Raw genomic sequence first — 13,020 nt, 5'->3', positions numbered from 1 at the left:
TTGGTCTTCTTAGTACCAAGATGACCAGCTAAGGGCGCCTAATGTGCCAACTGCAGTAGGAAGGGCCTGCAAACCTTGGGTACCACCAACCGCTTAAGGGCACCAGGTTCAGGCTTGGTGGGCTCACTACAAAGGAGCTCACCCTCCCAATAAACCTTGAATGACCACCTAGACACTTCACCTTGTGCCTGTGCCCGTTTTCTTAGAACCTCAAGAGAATGGCACACTCTCTCTGACCCTTACAGAAGTCTCTCCTAGAGGGCCGACCTTCAGCCAGCAGGCATTGAAGGTCAGGGTTATTTATCCTCTGGGTTGAGTACCTCTCACTGAGGAGGGTCCTCTGGCTCTTCCCCCTCAGGAGTTGAGTCTCGGGTTACCACTGGACCTAGCCTTTCTGGAACTTGGATCCCAGTGGGTGCTGCTGAAAGAGCAGGAAGAGGAGCCCCCTTTACAGAGGCAGCCTTGGGTCTCCCCGTTGGTGTAGCTAACTGACTAACAATCAGACCCTGTGTGACCTGAGACCTAGTGACTGCAGCAGCAGTCAGGGGTAGCCCATCAGAAATCAACCCCAAGTCTACTAGATCATTTCCCAACAATATGTGGGCAGGCACATTGTCCTGAACCAGGACGGGAAGCATTGCTGTCTTGTCTGCAATCTGGATGGTGACTAGGGCTACAGGAGATAATTTGGGAGGCCCACCAGCTGAACTGGTAGTTCTCAGAGGAGCACCTACATAGTCCTCTGGCATGAGCAGGGTCCAGTCCACCACTGTCATACTTGCCCCAGTGTCTCTCAAACCAGTGGAAGGCTGTCCATTCAAGTGGACACAACGCAAACCACTGCAGGTATTTTGTGGGATAGTAGCCAGTACTTCCTTGTACTGGTCCCAGGCCCCAAGGGACACTAGGGAAATCTCTGCAGGAGCACCAAAGGTGATTCCTGGAGAGGAGGGGAGGACAGTGGCCTCCACCTCAGGCATGAAGCAAGGGTAGGCTAGGCTAACAGCCTGGACTCAAGTACCTTACCCTTACACTTTGGGTCACCCTTCTTGTGGTCCAGAGCGCCACAGTCCCAACAAGTGCCAGGAATGTGAGGTACATTACTGGAGCCACTGGGAGCCTGCTTTACAGCAGGAGAACCGCTACTCTTGTTCCCGGCCCCATGAGACATATCCCCACTAAATATTTGGTTCTTAGGAGAGGGAGATTTAGGTTTACTCGACTGTGATTGCTTCTTGGACTCCTCAGCCTTCTGAGAGGTCCCCTTCTCTTTGTCCTTGTCCTTCCCAATGGGTTCCTTAGGGGATACCCGTTGGGAGACACACTTGTCAGCCAGGCTGGCCAGTTTAAAGGGATCCAAAATGTTCTGGTCAGCAATGTACTGATGCAGCTCTGGTGAACAGGCTTCAGAGAAATGCTCAAAAAACAAAAGGTGGGACAATTCAACAAAAGCTTTCACCTTGTGTCCATCAATCCACCCCATCATGTTCATATGCGCAGCACTCATCCAGTCAATCCAATGCATTCTCTCACTTTTTAAATTCCGTAACCTTTTAAGGTATTGGGTAGGAGTCTTGCCAAACTTGGCAATCAAAGCAGCTTTCACGCACTCATACTGATCCCTTTCTTCCACACTCAGTTTCAGAATACAGTCATAACCAGTCTGAGGTACTTAACACACAATTAGCCCAATCTCTTTTATCATCATCATGGATACCACAAGCCATTTCAAATGCTTCTATCCATTGGAAGATATCAGAACCCTACACATACACACCAACCAAATCTTTCATAAACTTGGTGGCAGGGGACCTGACACTCTCAACTGGTTTGGATTTAGTCTCCACTCTAGCTGGATTCTCTGACATTAAGTGTCTTTGTTTTTGAGTTCAAGATCCCTATTTATGAGTATCGCTTGCGGTGCCAACTCCTCTTTCTTCAATTCAGCTTCAGTTTCCAACTTTATGTATTAAAAGGCCAATTTCATCCTTAATAACTCAAGTTCCAAGGCATTCCCTAAATCCCTAAAGAAAGAATGCTGGGTTTCAGAAATAAAAGTGACAGGAGAGGTGGCAATCCCAGAAACAGATTCAGTAATAACCCGCAGGGGTAGGGTCCTCTGTGGTTCCACCCACCCCCCCCCCCTTCATCAAGAGCAGCAAAATCAGTCTGGTAGTCCACCAGGGCAGCTATCAGCTCAGCCCTAGACAGCTATCAGCTCAGCCCTAGACTTCTCCTCAAACTCCCTGGCTTCCCAAGTACTCTGGAGAGCCTCTAAGCTCATCCGGGTCAATTCGGATATTATGTAGGTGGCAAAGTTACACACACCGAGTCTTAAAACCATTAGCATCCCACCGCTGCCACCAGTGTAAAGATTGGAGGGGGTATCTGTACTTCTGCTCTCTATATGGCAGAGCAGAGACACAGAGTACCCCAGCCAAGGTTCTCTATATGGGTATGCTAGCGTATGGATGAGCAACCAAGGCTTAAGCTCTCAGGAGTTGATGCGGGCTGGTTCTTAAGTACAGTGAGTGCCCAAGCCCCCACAACGGAATGTCCACACACCGTTATGTGCTAACACAGTTGTATATATAAAAATAAGGTTCAAGATATATACACAAATCAATAACACACTATGTACCCTGGTAATCTTAATATGGCAAATATATACAATTGTATACCCTTACGGAGCTCTTTAGAGAGGTATACAACAATATAGATACTTACCAGAGCACTTTTCAGAGGTCACAACAGACCAGATACACAGAAGAGGGTAGGATACAGATGGACACAGAGGAGGGGTACAGCTGTACAGGGTGGCGAGGAGGAAAGGGTCAGGTTGTGTCTAACGAGTCAGGTGGAGCGGAGGACAACATTATGGCCTATGTGTTGATGAGGAGAGACTCCTTGACTATGTGGGTCTTGAGTTCTTTTCTGAATTGTAGGAGCATGTGGGCGAGTCTGATGCTGTCGGGGAGGTGGTTCCATAGACTTTGGGCGTAGGCAGAGAAGGCTTGTTTTCTGCTCCTTTCCTTTTTGCAGCAGCGGATTTCAAATCTGCACGTGTCCTGGCTGCTAGTGGTGAGCTGATCGCCAGAGATGCTGAGTTTCACCGCGAGGTAGCTGCATGACTTCAGGGTGACTGCCTTATAGATGATGAAGCAAGACTTGAAGGTGATTTGTGTGTGCAGGGGGAGCCATTGATGGTCGATGAGGGTTGGGGCGATGTGGTCATGTCTACATAGGACACTTCTCAGAAGCACAAGTGAGGACCACCATGGGAGGCCTTCGAGGAGTGCCCTCATCCAGGTGGGATAAGACCAGTGCTTGAACGTTGGATCTAAAGCTGTCGGAGGGTGGGTGGGCTTGACTTTACTCAGGAGGGTGAGCTGATACCAAGTTGTCTGAGTTTTCTTAGCTATGTGGGTCTTGAAGGAGAGGTGTTTATCAATTTGGAGTTCAAGGGACTTGGCGCAGGAGGTGAGTTTGGGTGTGAAGCCCTCAGGCTCCATGGTTGATAGCCAGGTTTGTATGTTAAGTTTGTCTTTGATTTGATTGGTTCCGCACAATATAGTTTTCAAATTGGAATCAGACTTGTTAAGTCATAGATTTCTAACTATGGAATGTGTTGTTATCAAAGTGGTATTAACAAGCATGTTATTTTAAACCGTTTTATATGGCTATGTAATCCATGTATGGTTTTTGCATCAATGAAGGTTTTGTGAGAAACCTAACGGTATTCTCCCGCCTACTCCCTTGGGATCTTCCATTCCGGTGGCCAGGGAAGGGCCATCGGCTTTGGATCCCGGCCCTGGGGGTGGACAAACGAGGGAGGATCACCTGAGTGGTCACGAGGGATTGGTAGACGAATGCCCAAGGGCGAGACATGGTATTCCCGTGTTCCCAATGATACCCCAACCCACTCTCGCTCAGCCTTCATGGGGTATTTTCAATCAGACCCCATCTCCCCATTTTCAACAAACACTGAGATGAGGAAGATGCGACTAAGATCAATGAGGATTACCCATAGGAAAAGCATTGGGAAGCAAGACAGTGCCTACTACTACTACAACCTACCACTTGGCAGTCCCACTAACAGAGTCAGGCAAGGTTAGGCACTTTATCCCAACTGTGCTCACCTGACTTCACTTGACTCTGCCCCACACTATAAAAGGTGGGGTTCTGCCAGAAGCAGTGAGAGAGCTGGGGATGCTGTCTGGACCAGAGAAGCCAAGGAGCAGAGAGGGGCAGGAGCTGAAGGCTGGAGGAGAATGGTGAGCGGATACGCTGGCCCGGGGCTGCAGAGTGGCAAGGGAGCCGTGTCTCCAAGGAGCCAGAGTGAGGCTGCCTGCATCCTGCTGGTAGCGTTCAGTTGAGTGCTTGTTCCCTTGGGACCTGTGCCGGCCCCAAGGGTGACTGAGGGGCAGGTGGTGAGACCCTGCCCTCAACCCCTAGTATCCTGAAGGGACCACCTGTCAGCGCAATGCTGCCAGGTGAGTTTCATGAACGTTAAAGTGAGAAACTCAGGAACGTGTGTGTGACTGCAGTGGAGCGGGAGGAAGGCACCGAAGTAAAGAGGCACAGAGCGAAAGGCAAGTGACAGATTGTGAAAAGGCATAAAGCAAGCAGAAAGAGCGTAAATTGGCATGAAAGCAAGAAAGCCGAAAGCAAGAGTGAGAGAGAAAACAAGCAGAAAGTCACAAAGAAAACTTGAAGGAAATTGCACTAGCGGTGCTGAAATAAGAGCAAAGTGAACTGTAAGAGATATAAGAGAAAGAAGGGCGCGGTGACCGAAGCAGGAAAGAGGGTCGGAGTGGCCCGACAGACTTGAAAAGGGAAAGTCAAAGTGAGAGTAAGTGAAAAGAGGGTAGAGCAATCCAAAGGTGAAAACAAAATAGTGCAAGCATCATGACAAAGTGACAAGAAGGTTCAAGAGTGCAAAACCAAATGATCAGAGGGAACCAGGGGCACGGTAAAGGCAACAGAAGGGTGTAAGAGGCATAAGATAAAAAGATGGTGCAAGTGTGCACAGTGTTGGGGAGAATTCTCATTTATGGCTAATTTCCCTCACCTAGTGAGTCCTCCAGCAGCTTTGCTGGACTTCTGGAGTTTATTTTCTTCCACTTGGTAAGAGTGAGAGCTTTTCCTCCACTCTTACCTGGGTTTTACTATGTGTTTCTACCTGTTTTTGTGATTGTGGACTCTGAAGTACACCACTTCAGTAGCCCCCTTTGTTTTGTGTGTCACACAGCACCGTCAGTGCCGTGGCACAGGGTTGTCCTTGATACTTCCCTCGACTCCATTTCTGAGGCGACTACTGTCCCCCAGAAAAGGGTAAAGTTACCATTAACTTTACTTAGTCAATCTACCACAGATCCAGTACACCCCATCTTCCATGAAGTACTGGAAAGGGTTGACTCGTATCCCTTTTTATCTGTACCTCCTAGAGCATTGTTTCGCTCTTTTAACATTTAGACTTGGCTGGTGGCAGTGGTATCTACCCTAACCTTTCAACCGCGATTATATTATATAAACGTGGTACTGTTCTTGGCTATTATATTAGCCTCGAACATAAACCCGCTTAACCAAATCGTCTTTCTCTTGGCTCCGGTTGGGTTTATTCACCATTTCATTCTGTTAAAGTCCTTCTTGTGTTTTACTTTGCGCGGCAAACTAGGTTCGCCTTCTTTGTTCACTGTCATTTGGCGGGCTTCTGCCCAGAAGCCCTCGTCAAGGCGCCTGGGTGTCTAGGTGGGCTGAATGTGAGGGAGGGGTGTAGTCACCCCCTGCACAGGGTATCCTAGGAAACCCAAGTCGCACTTTGTCATGATTGGCCCGGGTAGTTGTCCGGGCTGGACAACCCCCCTGCTGAGTGATTGACAGCTAGGCTGCGTGAATGGGGGGTTTTCGCATAAAAGGCAGGTCTCTTGGGCTAGAAGTCAGAGTCGCCACTGGAGCTACAAGGAACCGAAGAGAAGCAGAGAGAACGACGGCTGCTGCAACTACCCCGTCCCGGTGAAGCCCTGCTGCAGTCCTGAGCTATCTGCCCATCAACGACTCAGAGAAGATTCAGTCCGGAGTCTTCTTCCCTTGAGCTTGGTGGGGATAACCAGCTCATCTTCTACAGCCAGAGGATCCTCTTCCGTGGTCGAAATCGATGCACACTGCTGTAGTGGTCCGGATAGCCACCTGAAGAGCCTCTCCTGTTTTTAAGGAGCGCACCTTTTATTCCTTGTCGCTGCTGCCGGCCACATCCCTGTGTGGTGCAGACCCCCTTCAGACGTCCTCCTTCTCGACGAAGCTCCAGGAATCGTGGGTCTGCGGGAAATCAACAGGAACAACTGCTAGGGCACCAGCTGCACCATTGGAACAAGGTACTGTGTTCTGTTGAGGAAACTGGGTGAATCCCTGTCTTCTTCATTTCCAAGGCTTGCCCTTGTCTTCCCTCCTTCTTATAACTTTTGCTTCCGAACATTGACAATATCAAAGTACTTTTGGCTACGTTGAATCGTGAACTGTCGGACCGTGTGATCTTCGGCAACTGGCCCCGGTGTCTTTCGACCCTGGCTGCGGCCCTTTGACTTTTGAACTCCTGTCTCTGAGTGTTTCTTGATTCTGCCTGCCTAACCAAAATATTGCCTGTGATTTTTGCCTCCAACTCCCTCTGGGTATCTCAGGTGCTAAGTGTATTTTTGCCCCGGTAGCATTTCATGTCACGGATACGCGTTTGTTTAGTAGACCGAACTGTCAAAAAGTGATCGCAATCGTATTCGCGGTAACATGTTTTGTGCCTAACACCGGTTCATTCCAACACAGTCTACTTACCTTGAGACTTACTGTACAAAGTGAATTGGTTAGTTGTATATTTAACGTGTGGTTTTTATTGAAGTTTGATAGAAGTGTTGTGTTTATAACGAATGGTTTAAAAATAAATGTACTTATATTTTTCTACCTGAAACCTTGAGTCAGTGTTTGCTTGAGTCACAGTAATCATGGTCCCTTTGTGTAATCTCTGCTACTGCTCATATCCTCTTGAGATAAGCCTGGCTGCTCCGCCACTGCTACCACTCTATAGTAGTACAGGCATGTACCAAAGGTAAAACGTGTATCACCACCTGTAGTCTTAATTGTGTGTAGTGGTCCCTAAGGGCACTGCACAGGATTCTGCCTAACACACGATATAATAGAAGAAGTGCAGGAGGCACGGTGAAGTGGAACAGAACAGAGTGAAAGAGGCACAGAAGAGAAAAGGTGCCACAGGAAAGGCACAAAGAGCAAGGAGAGGGGTTGCAGGACAGAGTGGTCGTGCTTGAGAGGAGCAAAGAGCCTAGCGTTCTCGAAAGTGTCTGGTACTATCCCATGTAGGAACTGTACAGTTTGTTTGTTTATTAATTTGTTAAGCGCACCAGACTCGTGAGTAAAAGGGCGCAGTAATATGGAGATGCAAGACTTACATAGTTGTGTATACACAGGTTACAATACATAACAGTGAAAGGTACATCCTGACTAGGACAACTTTGTTTGTTTAAAGATGAAAGGGGCCTAAACTTGGGGAAAGGGAACCCTGAGAGGCCTAACAAGAGTTGTGCAAGAAACATTGTTGAACTGTGTAAAGAGAGGCCTGCACTTGGCGAAGGGATCCCTGAGAGGCCTGAAGAGAACTGTGTATTATTTTTGTTTGGAACTGGGAGAGTCCAAGTTTGGGGAAGGGAACTCCAATAGACCCAAGGATATTGTGAAATTTGCTGCAAGGGCCCTGCGTGGAAGGTTCTGAGGGCTCCTCCTTTTGCATTGAACTATCTTGCACAGGCAGAACTACACCCATTGGTAAGACTATCTGAAAACAGCTGTGGTTTACATTTCCTTTTCTTTGAACCACTATTTTTCAGACTGATTATTGTTTTGGACTTTCAGACATCGATGGCCCTTAGAAACATCAGTAAAGAGAACTATCCCTTTAGAGTTAGGGCCAGTTAGGCATTACACCAAACCAGGAACCTTAGTAAATAAAGGTTTTGAAACTGACATCTTTGAGTCTATGTCTCTCTTGATACCATGCCTGTCTCACATCATGTTGTCGTGCGTTGAATTGACCCTTTGGGCCTATTAACAGAAAGATCCATTTGAGGAAAACTAAAAAGCTGTTTTTGTTTTGGTAATGACTTCTCTTAATGCAATCTAAATTTTGAATGTTATTCCAAGCCCATTTACACTTCCACATAAATTGCCTATTTCCTTTGCAAACCAAAGGTCAAAGGGTTGAGGGCTGGTGGAGGAGGCGGGGAGCTACCCTTTAGCTAGCTTGAACTGCAGTAGTATCCACCAAAGGGCCCCAGTGATCCTCAAAGGCGTCAACTACGATAGCACTGGACTTTCACTTAGTGTAATAGGGTTAAGGGTTTAGTGGAGTGCATTCAGTGGAACATTTAAAATGTGTGGTTGATTTGAGGTTGATACTTTAAAAGTACACAAACCCAGAAAAGCAAACAAAGGGGCATAGGCAGACCAATTTGAAGCATTATTGACTCGTTTGAGCATGTTGGACATTTAAGAGGAACCCATTATATCATGCTTACCTGTTTATGGGTAGAAAAATTGCAGAACTGATGTAGCTTGTGAATTAAAATAAAAAAGATAAATGTGGTGAGGAAGTGCATTAACGAGGGATCGAACCAAGTGTGGGTACAATCCCCAGTAAAGAAGACTTGCTTCAATTTTGAAAGTACATTTGGTCATAAACTCAAGAGCTTCTTCTACAAAGGGTTCATTATTGGATGGATGGTATATAATATATACAAGCTAGTCAGGGTAGAGGATGCAGAGATGTGCATCTAGACCCATTCAAAGATGTGTGTTACAACGTCCCAGTCAGACATATAACATGGATATTATGATGGTCTATGAATTCAGTGTTGTCCACTGCATGTAAAACTGAAGATCAAGAATTTATTGGGGCAAACCTCAGACAGTGAACTTGCATTTTTAAGGCCTGCGAATGTACAATGATTAAACAGGTGAGGGCTAAAAAATATTTCAGACAAGCACCCCTTTTGGTAGCAGTAGCAGAGTGAGACCATCTGAGAGAAATTCTTATTCATATAACTGGGACCTCTGGAAGCAGTGGAAACCCCATCATGCTAGTCTGTCCCTTGTCCGAACAGGTGCAGAAAGGTTAGGCAGCTCCCGAAACAATGCCTAGGCGGGCTGCCCAATGGCACCTGCTGAAATAGATAAGTGGCTGCGAATGGCCCATCCCATGGGCTGCAGGGATGCAAAGCACAGGATCCAAGAAGGCCAGGGTCAGCCACCAAATAAAACAAGGAATGCATCTATAAGACAGTGGCTCTCTCCTCTCCCTTGGTTTTGTCTTTCTGTCCCATCCCCCACCTATGCGCATGTGGAGAGGGTTGCTGTTGAGAAGGGATTTTGCAAGCCCCTTATCCCTTAGGTGCTTCCGATTGGCTTCTGAAAGGTACAAGGAAGAAACACTCCTGCTGCTAAACATCAGCAGTAGCAGAGTTCACATCCTGAGTCCGCATCTCTTCCCCCCTCTCCCGCTTCCCATTCCAGGTGGGATTGCAGACAGTAATGACATGGGGGGGGCTTGTTTTGCGGCTTCTCTGCCCTTGCCCTCCATAACTATGGTTACCAGACAACCTCTGGGACACCACCTTTAGGTCCTAGGCTTTACCTTTACTTTCCTCAATTTCTTTTAGTTCAACTGGTCCAAGACTACCACTCCCAGAATACAATTTTCGTAGAAATAAAAGTCAAGGTCTCTGATGATCTGGAGATGTCTCATAACCTTATTGAGCATCTACCTCCCAGCCAGAGTGAAGTGGGAGTAACCAGGAGGCAGGTTTGTTTTTTGGTAAAGCTTTCTGTCTGCACAGTCCCCTGCAACTCTGGGAACTCCAACTTCAGATGGAAAATCAGGGGTTCTTCTGTTTCAAGCTCAGTGTGGGGTACACTGTTGAGGTAGAGGCTGGCAGAGGGAGAAAGAGAGCAGGTCTTGTCCATGTAAGGCCCTGCCTTCCTGGAGCTTTTTGCCTGATGGCTACAGTGGTGGTGACACCATACAGGGATTACAAGGGACTCTACCCTTGATATGATGATGGGGCCAGATATAAGACATCTGTATTGGAGCATACGAGGCAGTACTTTGGCATATAGGACTCCAACTGTGTGTATGATAGCTGCCATTGACATACGAGGCGGTGTCTGTCTTAAGATAACTATATCTGGCCATATGAATCTATATCTAGGCATATAAGAGTGTACCATCATACATTGGGGTGCATCTGGGCTTGCAATATCTGTAGCTGTACATAGTGTGGTTGTAGCTTATGATGCTGCATCTGGGAATATGAGGCCTACCCGGTGCATGGTAGAAGTACATAGCCATGCAAGGCTGTACCTGGCTACCATGCACCTACCATGGGACTTGCAAGATTGATATGATATTTTATTTGTATTGCGCCCATACACATGTGGTTCAGAGCCCGACGAGGCAAGGGAGGACAAAACAATGATCTTACTAGGCCCAGTGACATTAAGAACGTGCAAGTGCAGGGGAGAGGGGAGGGGGAAAGTGCTGAACACGTGACAGAACAACGACAGGTAGTGTGGCCAGCAGGTGGTAAGTGCAAGAATAAGGTGTAGACAGCGGGTGTCTAATAAGTGCAGGAAGGGGACTGTAGGGTAGCAGTTACAGACCCAAGTGCAAGGCTTGCCATGAGGCAGTGCGGGTGTGTGGCTGGGTGGGCAGGGATCTGGGCCCGAAATCAGAAGGTATACAAACAGTTTATAAGGCTGTACCTGTCCATATGTGCCTGTACCTAGCATATGTGCCTGGACATATACTAACATTGAAAATGCCGATGGGGCTGCTTCTGGTATAGTATTGGGGCGATTGGGCATATGGCACTGTATCTTTCATTTGATGGCACTATCTGGGCAGATGAAGGCTGTCGCTAGCCATATGAGGCTGCACATGGAACAATATGAGGGCACCTGGACATTTTAGACTGTACTTTGTGCATGGTGGCTCTGTCTCAGCATGTAAGACTACACCTACCTGGCATAGAATGGCTTTATCTGAACTTATGAGGTCCCATCTGATATATGATGGCAATACCTGCTTTTGTAATTGGTACTTAACATATTAGGTGTACAGCTTGGCACATGAGTCTGTGTTTGGCACATGATGTTTGCATATGGCACGGCACATGGCATTATTTCGACATGCGAGCCTGAAACGTGGTATGTACAGTTATGTTCAAACAACTGAGTCTCCTCCTGTATCCATGACATGTCCCAGCTGCACAGGGGGAACTTGAGCTCGAACTGCAAGAACGTGCACCCCACCGCAACCTTTGGAGGAGTATAGTAAAGTGCTCCCATGAAGGTAAGAGTGTTTCACATGTATATAGTATTTGGATGCAGAGCTGATCGAAATGCGAGACTCGATTTTGCACAACATCTGCTTCGTAGTGATACTTTCCTGCACTAGGCTTCCTCCTACCCGACCACTAACAAAGGTTGGCTTTCAACAGAGCCTCCCTCTCGAGGATTCTGCTCGTAGGGAGGATCCACGGCTCAAGGGGATTGCTGAAAAATGCTGAAAGCACACAGAAAAAATATAAAATCATGTTTCTATTAGAAAAGTACCTTTTTGATCGAGATGAAAATGAAAGATGCCTGAGCTTTTTAGTTGATAGGGAGGGATTTCAGAAATCCGTCAGCTGCCCTATCCGGTATATTGTGCTCTATATTTCTTGCCAATAACCATAGTTTCTATTAAGCATCTTTGGTCATTTTCAAGTCCACGCAACATCTAACAACTTCCAAAAATTGGAGCCAGGAACTCAAAGACTGCCACAGACTGCACTGTGTTACAAAAACGACTTCCAGCTGTGAAGACAGAGAGGCATTGAGCCTCAGAGGTATTCCTGAACATGATGATGACATTTTCATTGTCCTTGAGCCTCTCCCGAGCCTCTCCGTCCTCCATTTGTGCCCAGATGGGGAATCTATATATATTTTTAGTGAAAGTGTGTTTGTATTTTCGGGGTTGGCTCCAGCCCCACAACAGTTGGTGGGCTGAATTGTTGGCCTGAGGTCAGCATACCGGTCTTGGGTGTACTGGTGATGGTGAAATCAGACCAACCCCACCCATTTGCCCCGCAAAGGGTGTGGTCCGGCCCTGTGCTGTCTGTATTAACCATTTCGGGAGATTGCTGACTTTGCGACTTTTCAAAAAATAGGATGTCAGGACACATGGTTGGCATACCAGTCTGATGTGTACTGGCGATAGTGAAATTTGACCAACCCCACCTATTCGTCCGGCAGAGGGGTGGAGCGGGGTTCGGCCCTTTGCTGTCAGTATAGGGGATTTCAAAAGATTGATGATTTTGCGATTTTTCAAAAATAGGAAGTTATTGCACAATAAAACATACACAAGGCTATAGCAGACCCTACGTCAGGGATGTCATTTAGCGGTCGCCAGAGGTCACAACTGCAACCCCTGAGGTCTCCCTTGCTACCCTTGTGGTCTCCCTTTATTTTTCTTTTTTTTTTTTCAATGCAAGCTCCTGGGCTGTGGCCTGCGCAATATGGCTCTTTGCTTCCGGAGTGGCTGGCTTTCTTCTTCCGGCCTCTTGAAAAAAACAAAAAACTAAAATAAAACAAGTGTTCCACAAGTCTAACACTTTCAGCAGTGATCCTAAATAGAAAAGAATAGGAAAAACAAATAATTTGTCTTTCTGGAATTCTATACAATAATTGCTAGACTCATTAAAGGTTTATTTCAGGTGCACTACAGGGGGTGAGTCACTGATTTAGTCTGTTCTTAAACACCTCAACTCAGCCTTTCATCCTTCTGAGGTCGATATGAGTACCAACACAGGTTGGGTGATATTGTATGTATATTTGTTCTATAAAGTGCTATATAATAACATATTATCATTTGACCATGGATGTCTGCTTGCATTCACAGTAATTTGGTAATATGGGCCTATA

General features: G+C 46.8%; 1 protein-coding gene across 2 annotated transcripts in view; it reads right to left on the bottom strand.

Annotated features, from left to right (window-relative positions):
• The window catches only part of C11H11orf16 (chromosome 11 C11orf16 homolog), a 251,596-nt gene that overhangs the window by 40,197 nt on the left and 198,379 nt on the right, over positions 1–13,020 (bottom strand). The gene's annotated exons all lie outside the window — the stretch shown is intronic.

This window comes from Ambystoma mexicanum, chromosome 11, assembly GCF_040938575.1.
Source record: "Ambystoma mexicanum isolate Mex_15411 chromosome 11, UKY_AmexF1_1, whole genome shotgun sequence".
Classification (NCBI taxonomy): Eukaryota; Metazoa; Chordata; class Amphibia; order Caudata; family Ambystomatidae; genus Ambystoma; species Ambystoma mexicanum.
The sequence above is the reverse complement of the archived record's forward strand: the minus strand, read 5'-3'. Positions and strand labels throughout refer to the sequence as shown.